This window comes from Carassius carassius, chromosome 26 (genome assembly GCF_963082965.1).
Source record: "Carassius carassius chromosome 26, fCarCar2.1, whole genome shotgun sequence".
Taxonomy (NCBI): Eukaryota; Metazoa; Chordata; class Actinopteri; order Cypriniformes; family Cyprinidae; genus Carassius; species Carassius carassius.
The window spans coordinates 17,957,060-17,965,911 of NC_081780.1; the positions used below are offsets into that span (position 1 = coordinate 17,957,060).

Below are 8,852 nucleotides of genomic sequence, written 5' to 3' on the forward strand. Positions count from 1 at the left end.
TCTGTTGTTCCCTTCTGTCTGGAGTTTTCTCTGGAAGGAGTTAAAGCCATCCTCAGCCCGCGACTGGGTTATGTTCCCAAAGAGACAACTAATGTGGCATGGTCTACTGTCCTGAAGACAGTACTAAGGTTCTCTTGATGGAAGAAGTCAGATCAGCTATTGGTGTGCTTTGGATCAGAAGCTTTGGACTTATCATGAAAATCCAGTTCCTATCTGACTACAGCTGAAAGATTCACATGGACATGAAGGGTTTGTCCACTAGAGAGAAAACACATGTACATACATTGTTCCATGTATTTTTTAAAGGGGCCTCTAAAGCTCTACAAAGCAAAAAAAACTCACATTGTGAGTGAATATGTGAACTATTTATTTTACCTTGTAAGTCTTTACATTGTGCTTACAGCTTATCTCAACTGTAAAAACAAATAAAAACATGAGGACATCATGAATCATTCAATGAGAATATGTATTTATTCCAAGCACCAGTGGCACTCTACACTATGTTATTCTGTGGAAAGATTACCACATATCTGATTGTCAAAGCAGTCAGAGACAAGTGCTGCAGACTAGGTTCTATAGGTTTTGGTATGCACTCTTCAGTTCACTTCGAGTTATTACATGTTAATATGTGACAGTTTGAGTCCCATACTGCAAAAGTCTTACAGAAATATGGAAGATTACTGTTATGCAGTATTCACAATAAACATCTATTTACAGATATTATGTAACAGGATTTTGTGGGTTTACTATTAAATTTACTCTTACCAGCATGAGTTCACAGAGTGGCCCTTTACATGCTGAAAAAAAAATCTGTATGTCTCATTTCTGTTCGCCTTAGCGAACTTAGCATTCTTTAGAGCATTTGCAGTATATTCATAAGACAGGCGTAAATGCCATTATGTACTCAAGCTTTTGGAAACAAAATCAATGGTTCAAAAAAATAAATATATAAAAATTAATATAGTAGCTATGCATTTTGCCACCTTCTCCTGTGCCATTGTTACTTAGCAATGGCGTAAACAGCTGTTGGCTGGACGCAAACAAACCATGGTTCAGACCCAAAGAAAATAATATGAACACAGTCCAGTGGGGGCAGAGGAGAGGGGAGCAATTGACCCCAGGTTCGGCCAGGCAATCGAACCAAGTGTGAAAGCCCCCTTTGACAATATCATATGTCGTGTGTGTATGTATTTACTCAAACCAGCCCGTCTGGCACCAACAACCATGCCAAGCTCAAAATTGCTTAAATCACCTTTATTTCCCATTCTGAGATTAAGTTTGGAGTTCAGGAGATTGTCTTGACCAGGACCACACACCTAAATGCATTGAAACAACTACCATGTGATTGGTTGATTAGATAATTGCATTAATGAGAAATTGAACAGGTGTTCCTAATAATCCTTTAGGTGAGTGTATATATACATACACACACGACATATGACATCAAAGAGAATAGACGCTCCTTATGCTTTAGAATCACTCTCACAGTACCTTGATGTCATAAACCGATCGGTCTTGCAGTGTGCAGTGGCGATTCAAGTTGAACAAGCCTAGTTTGTTTTCTCTCACAATCTTAATATAATATATATACGCTATGTAGCAAAAAAAAATAAACAAGACAATCTAGTGGCAATGTGAAAGGAGTGTATCTACTAATGTCAGAGGGGTTAACCGCAGTTTAAAAAACAAAACAGCATGCCCAATATAATAATACCCTCCTGAAGCATGTTAGCAATATCAGCTTATATAACTAGTAGCTAATGTTAGCATCTTACCTGCTGCACTGTCTGCTGCTTTCTCGTCGTCAGACCGATAGCACTCCTTTCACTGGTGACTTTATGTTTGAGGCCACAAATGTTACACAGCTGTCATTAAGTTAAAGTTATCACACAGTCCTCGCTCGAGCCGCTCACTCGCTCCGTTTGGTTTCATAGCAGTGTGCTCCTTAGCACTGGGAGCTCTGCGGTCCATAAGGTGCCTCTGCGCACCAGCCATTTCAAACCCAGCCTCCAGTATTTGGGACACGCCTCCTAATTTGCATACACTCCTCAATCCTTAATCCTCAAATGCCCAATCCTCAATCTTCAAATGCCCAATCCTAAATCCCCAAATCCCCAATCCTCAATCCTAAATGGCTAAATGATTAAATGCCCAATCCTAAATACCAAATTCCCAATCCTAAATCCCCAAATGCCCAATTCTAAATCCTAAATGGCTAAATGACCAAATGCCCAACACTAAATAGAAAATGCCCAATCCTAAATACAAAATGCCCTATCCTAAATACCAAATTCCCAATCCTAAATACCAAATTAATTTTCAACTTGGACTTTAAGTTTCAAATTTTGATTTTTAGTTTTGGTTTAAGACTTTTAGTTTTAGACTTTTAGTTTATAATCTGACCCAATAATTCCTCCATAGACCAAAGCTTGCCTGTTAGATTTACCCAAAGTGAATTATAATTTATGTTTAACCACTAAAGACACTTCAGAGGCAGTGGCACATATCTTTATAAATAAACCACAGATTTTAGTCTGTACTTTAAACAACTACATTAATGAATAATATGAATATGAATATGAATAAATGGTGGTTGAAATCACAATGCTGCGTGAACTCAACCAATCAGGATGTTTAGCACCCAAGTACCGCCCCCAAAAGTTCAGGAACTTTGAAAAAGTACTACCTCGCCAGCAGGGACTTTCTGAGGGGTATTTTTTACCCAGAACTTTATTTAGTTCCTGGTTCCTGTGGTGGAGACACACAGAGTACAAGCCCAAAGTCCTTAGTTCCTGGGTAAAGTTCCTGCGGTGTAAATGTGGCTTATGTGAGTAAATGTGATGACAAAAGGTGAATTCTAAATAGTTTGAGTTGATAGAAAAATAAATGAAGCAAATACAAACCAATCAAAGACTTCAGGGCACAAGAACACTGAACTATTTTAGACAAAGGTGGTGCACTTGCGATTTTTTCCCCTTGAATCTCAATCTTTTAATTGTGAGGTGAAATATGAAGCAGGGCTTGAACTGTATGAATACTTGAATCATTTAAAATAAAAATCTTTCTTACCCACCTTGACAGACATCATTTGAACACTCTTAACACTCGCCATTCATCATTCCTTCAGGCCACATGTTTTGAAAGTCAACTACTAAAGCATTTACTAAAGAGATTAAGTCACTGTAACGGATTACAAACTTCATAATCACGGGAAGAACGAGGCGGGAACCGGTGGACTTTCAAAATGAAAACTTTTATAATAAAATAAACACAAAACAGTGCGACAGCCCCTCGTGGACAACTGCCACGCACAAACAAAAACCAAACACAAAATAAAGTCCAGGCCTGGTCCTCTCTCATCCTTCACTGTCGTTGCTCCTCTTTTGTATCCTTCTGATCCTTCTGATTCCGTTCCCACGGCTCTCGGCCCCGCCCCACTCGTCACAGTCACAAAGTCAAATGCACATAGAAAACACAAGTTTTGGGCAATAAAATTCCTGTGACATTACGCATCCCAATTTGTATGACTATTTTCCCTAACTATATTCTTTAGAATGTGTCTTAAGAATACATTATGGGCCAACTTATGAAACATGAATAAATAAGCATAAAAATACTTTTATGAATGTTTTAAAATATTATTTAGTTTTTGTTTTGTTTCATGAATCCAATATCCATAGTAATTCAAAGGTCTGCATTTGTTTATTCTTTTATTTCCATTTTTATTTTCAGTTTTAAGCTTATGGTTTTAGCTAAAACCCCAGGCTGCTGTGACTCACAAATCAGGCAACCAACTGGACCTCATCAGTCTCTCCTCTCTTCCTTCTCTGCAAATGTCTTCACTACTAAAACATCATACTACCACAACAAAATTAACAACTGTTGTGACGCTCGCACACTCTACAAAATGTTCTCTTCTTAATCTGCTTCCACCTCCTCTTCCATCGACTCTTACAGCTGAACCATCAGTGACCCATTCTGCACACCGCAGACTGATGATAACTTCACAACGACTAATGCACACTCTCTCTCCTCCTTCTCTCCACTCTCAGAGATGGTCGTTTCCAAACTTATCCTGTCCAATCATCCTACTACTTGTCCACTTGATCCGATCCCCACTTACCTCCTTCAACCGATTTCTTCTTCAGTCATACCTTCACTTACTCACATTATCAACACCTCTCTTCACTCTGGAACATTTCCCTCAGCATTTAAGCAGGCTCGGGTAAGCCCACTGCTTAAAAAACCATCTCTAAATCCAGCACTTCTAGAAAACTACAGACTGTATCCCTTCTTCCATTCAATGCAAAGACACTTGAGTGAGTTGTGTTCAACCAGCTCTCAATGTTTCTTGTACAGAACAAACTCCTGGACAGCAACCAATCTGGTTTCAAAAGTGTCCACTCAACTGAGACTGCCCTGCTCTCAGCTATTGAAGCCCTGCGGCTGGCAAGAGCAACTTCAAAATCCTAAGTACTCATCTTCCTGGATCTGTCTGCTGCTTTTGACACCGTTAATCACCAGATTCTACTGTCCACCCTCAGAAAGATGGGCATCTCTGGAACCACACTCCTGTGGTTTAAGTCCTACCTCTCAGATAGATCCTTCAGAGTGTCTTGGATGGCTGATGATTCTAAGTCACAACAACTTGCTACTGGAGTTCCCCAAGGCTCAGTACTTGGATCACTTCTCTTCTCCATCTACATGATGTCATTAGGTTCTGTCATTCAGAAGCATGGCTTTGCCTATCACTGCTACGCTGATGACATTCAACTCTACTTCTCATTCCAACCAGATGAACCAACGGTAGTTGCTCGCATTACAGCCTGTCTGAGAGACATTTCTAGCAGGATGAATGACCATAACCTTCAGCTCAACCTTACTAAGACAGAACTGCCGGTGGTGCAAACTAACCCAACATTTCATCACATCTGCTCTATACAGATGGGTTTGTCAAACATAACTCCTTCCAGGACAACCAGAAAGTGAGGATTTGTGATGGATCATCAGTTAAGCTTCACAGACCATATTGCTACAATGACCCGGTCCTGCAGATTTGCCTTATACAACATTAGGAAGATTAGACCATTCTTGTCAGAGCAAGCCACCCAACTTCTTATCCAAGCTCTTGTTCTCTCCAGACTAGACTATTGTAATGCTCTCCTGGTGGGACTTCCTTCATGTACTATCAAGCCTCTGCAACTGATCCAGAATGCAGCAGCGAGTTTTGTCTTCAATAAGCCAAAAAAATCTCATGTTATCCCTCCCCTCATCAGGTTACACTGGCTAGCAGTAGATGCTTGCATCAAATTCAAGGTACTGATGCTTTGCTTACAAGACAGCCACTGGCACGGCACCAATATACCTAAACTCACTAGTTAAAATTTATGCCCCCAGGCCTCCAGAAGTTTGCGTTCTGCCAGTGAACGATGCCTTGTGGTGCCATCCCAAAGAGCTTCAAAATCACTCTCACGGACCTTTTCCTGGACTGTGTCCAGCTGGTGGAATGACCTCCCTATCTCAATTCGAACAGCTGAGTCTTTACTCATTTTCAAAAAAAAATAAAACATCTAAAGACTCATCTTTTTCGCCAGCACTTAACCAACAAATACTAGCACTTACCTTTTCTTTTCTTGTCTATCATATTCTTGGAAAGAAAAGTCAAGCAGCTGGCTAAGGAATAGTGCAAGATGATTTTTTAGTGCACGAGCATATAAACATACACATATTAAATATTTTGTGGGATTATGTACACACAGCACTGTGTGTATATTTTAATTAAAGTGTATAATTACGTCACCAAGTTCACTACTCAGAAACAAATCCCATAGTCCTATGATTGTCACTTTTTTGACTCCAAACCCCACACAAATGCAGCACAAGAACTCAAACCATGTCAAAGCATGTAACACTCCTCCCCTCCCAAAAGATTATGCATTACATATCCTCATCCTCATTTTCTTTCTCATTAAAACTTATTCTGCATTTTCAGAATTATGAGCCCTGGATAGTGCATCTGCAGTAACATTTTTACTGCCTCATTAATGGATAATTTCTAAATTAATCTCTTGAAGTGCAAGAAACATACGCATTAAATGCTGATTTGTATTGTACATAGGATTGAGAAAACGAATGGATTGTGGTCTTTGTAAACTTTAATTGCGAATTTCGAACCATCAAGGTAAACTTCAAATTGTTTCACTGCCAACAATAGGGCAAGCTCCACCTTTTCCATGGTGGTGTATTTACATTGGGTGTGACTGAACTTTTTTTAGAAGAAACAAACAGGTTTCTCAACACGTTCATTTCTGAGTTTTGTAAAAAGACAGTCCATGCACGCTCAGCACATGCATCAACTTCAAGCGAAAAGGGACAATTGAAGTTCTGGGAGGCCAAAATCGGGGTATTATACAAAAGATGTTTCTCTCCGGTAAAAAGCACAATAACATGCAGTGGTCCAACTGAATGTCTGGGACGACCGGCGGAGGTTTGTTAGAGGTGCATTAATGACTAATCCCAAGGAAACGGCAAAATTCTCGTTTGTTATAAGGTCTAGGAAATCCACTTATACAGTAGCAGTAACTTTGGCATCGACTGGGCAAACTTGTGTGACATAGGTCTTAGTGAATTCACATTTGGCCAGGTTCACAGTGAAAAAAAAAAGATATGCTTTATAAACAGAAATGCTAGTCTTGCACTGCTCTATGATGCACATCCTCGACTTCATGTAAAACGTAATTGCATTTAAAAGGTCATGCTTGACATAGGCAGAAGTACCGACTCAGCCAGTGTTTAAAAATGTGGAAAAGGAAGACTGAGTTATTCTATGTTCAAGTTTTTTGTAAATTGGTATGTAAAATCATACTTTTGTAATACGCTGATAACCACCAAATGCAGGTGGTGATGAGAAAGTCGCATGAGGAACCAAAGCCCATCACGCCAGCTTTTAAATAATAACATATATAGAAGGTGCACCGTTTCATTCACACAAGCACTAAACACCATCATGGTGAGACACATTCAACTGAAATATGCAATAAAAATTAATTTAATAACATTGTATGTAACATATAACCCTAATACACATAACAGATAAGAAAAAAAATGAAGAAAAAACATAGTTATTTCAAAGAAAACAACATCAAATTCCAACAAAATTTGAAATGCAACGAGAGAATTCTGGGAAAGTCATGTGTAAGTCATGAGGTTTTCTCATGTAAATTTTACAGGAACTTAGCATTACCAATTTAACAGGTTTGTACTGTAGAATTTTCCCATTTTTATACCAAAACAATCACAGTCATTTTTTACAGTGTACCAAGAAAGTACTGGTAATATAAGGTATGATTAGTTTCAGGATTAGTACTTAGTTATTACCTAGTAATTGTAGTTACTATAATAAGTACATATGAAGATTAGTAACAGGACTGTAAAATAAAGTGCTACAAATTTATAGTTACATGTAATTTTTTTTTTTTTTTTTTTTTTTACTCAAAATGTTTGCTTAGACTGTCTTAGCTTTGCCAGTTGGTTTAATATTTAACATGCAGAGGAATTTGTCTGAGACATAATGTCTACATTTGAGGCCATTATACAAATAAAATCTCAGAAGATGATCTGAAACTGCAGAGATAGTCAGTAGAAAGTAATGGCAGAGTAATATGATTAAATGAGCTGTTATCATGTTTATGTCTTTGATCATAATGGGCCAATGTAAACAAGAAACTGGAAAGCAGGAGACGATAAGTCAAAATTACCTTTAATTTGGAGCAGCATGGCTCTTGTGCCGTCTTTTTTCCACACTCATGATGCCCTGGAAACAATACGAATGACAGATAACAGAACAGTGCAGAGCGTGTTTACTCCAGGATCATTATGTACAGAATTACATTGTTGTGCAAACAGCATTTTTTTTTTATGCCCATTAGGCCCATAAGAAAACATCATCTGAGGAGAAAGACCCCTGAGGGTGGAGCTGAGAGTGGATTCAGAAATTACACCACATTTCCTGCTTATAGATACATAAATACATATACACACATATACATAAATACATACATACATACATACACACATATATATATTTGTATATATATATATACACACACATATATATATATACATATATATATATATATATATATATATATATATATATATATACAGTACAGACCAAAAGTTTGGAAACAATTTATTCCTGTGATGCAAAGCTGAATTTTCAGCATCATTACTCCAGCCTTCAATGTCACATGTAACATCCTGTCTATCACATGATCATTTAGAAATCATTCTAATATTCTGATTTATTATGAGTGTTGGAAACAGTTCTGCTCTCTAATATATTTGATGAATAAAAGGTTAAAAAGAACTGCATTTATTCAAAATAAAAATAAAAATCTAATAATACGTATTCTAATAATATATTTTCTTTACTATCACTTTTTATCAATTTAACACATCCTTGCTGAATATAAGTATTGATTTTATTTAAAAAAAAAAGAAAGAAAGAAAAAATTACTGACCCCAAATTACTGTTTTTTAATTCAATGTCAATGTCAATTTAATTAATTGTTATTACAAAATATTTATATTTTGAAAACATAGCTTCTTTTTTTTTTTTTTTACTTTTTATTCATCAAAGTATCCTAAAAAAGTATCACATGTTCTGAAAAAATATTAAGCAGCAGAACTGTTTCCAACTTTGATAATGAATCATCATATTAGAATGTTTTCTAAAGGATCATGTGATAATGATCCTAAAAATTCAGCTTTGCATCACAGAAATAAATGATCATTTAAAGTATAATAAATTTAAAAACAATTATTTTAAATTGTAATAATATATCACAATA

General features: G+C 37.0%; 1 protein-coding gene across 1 annotated transcript in view; it reads right to left on the reverse strand.

Moving 5' to 3' along the window:
• LOC132105926 (solute carrier organic anion transporter family member 1C1-like) overlaps window positions 1–7,852 on the reverse strand; it is a 48,933-nt gene extending 41,081 nt beyond the window's left edge. Inside the window, exon 1 of the mRNA XM_059511471.1 lies at window positions 7,758–7,852. The gene's annotated coding sequence lies outside the window, so the exon portion shown is untranslated. The remainder of the gene's footprint in view (window positions 1–7,757) is intronic.
• Window positions 7,853–8,852: the final 1,000 nt, after the last annotated feature.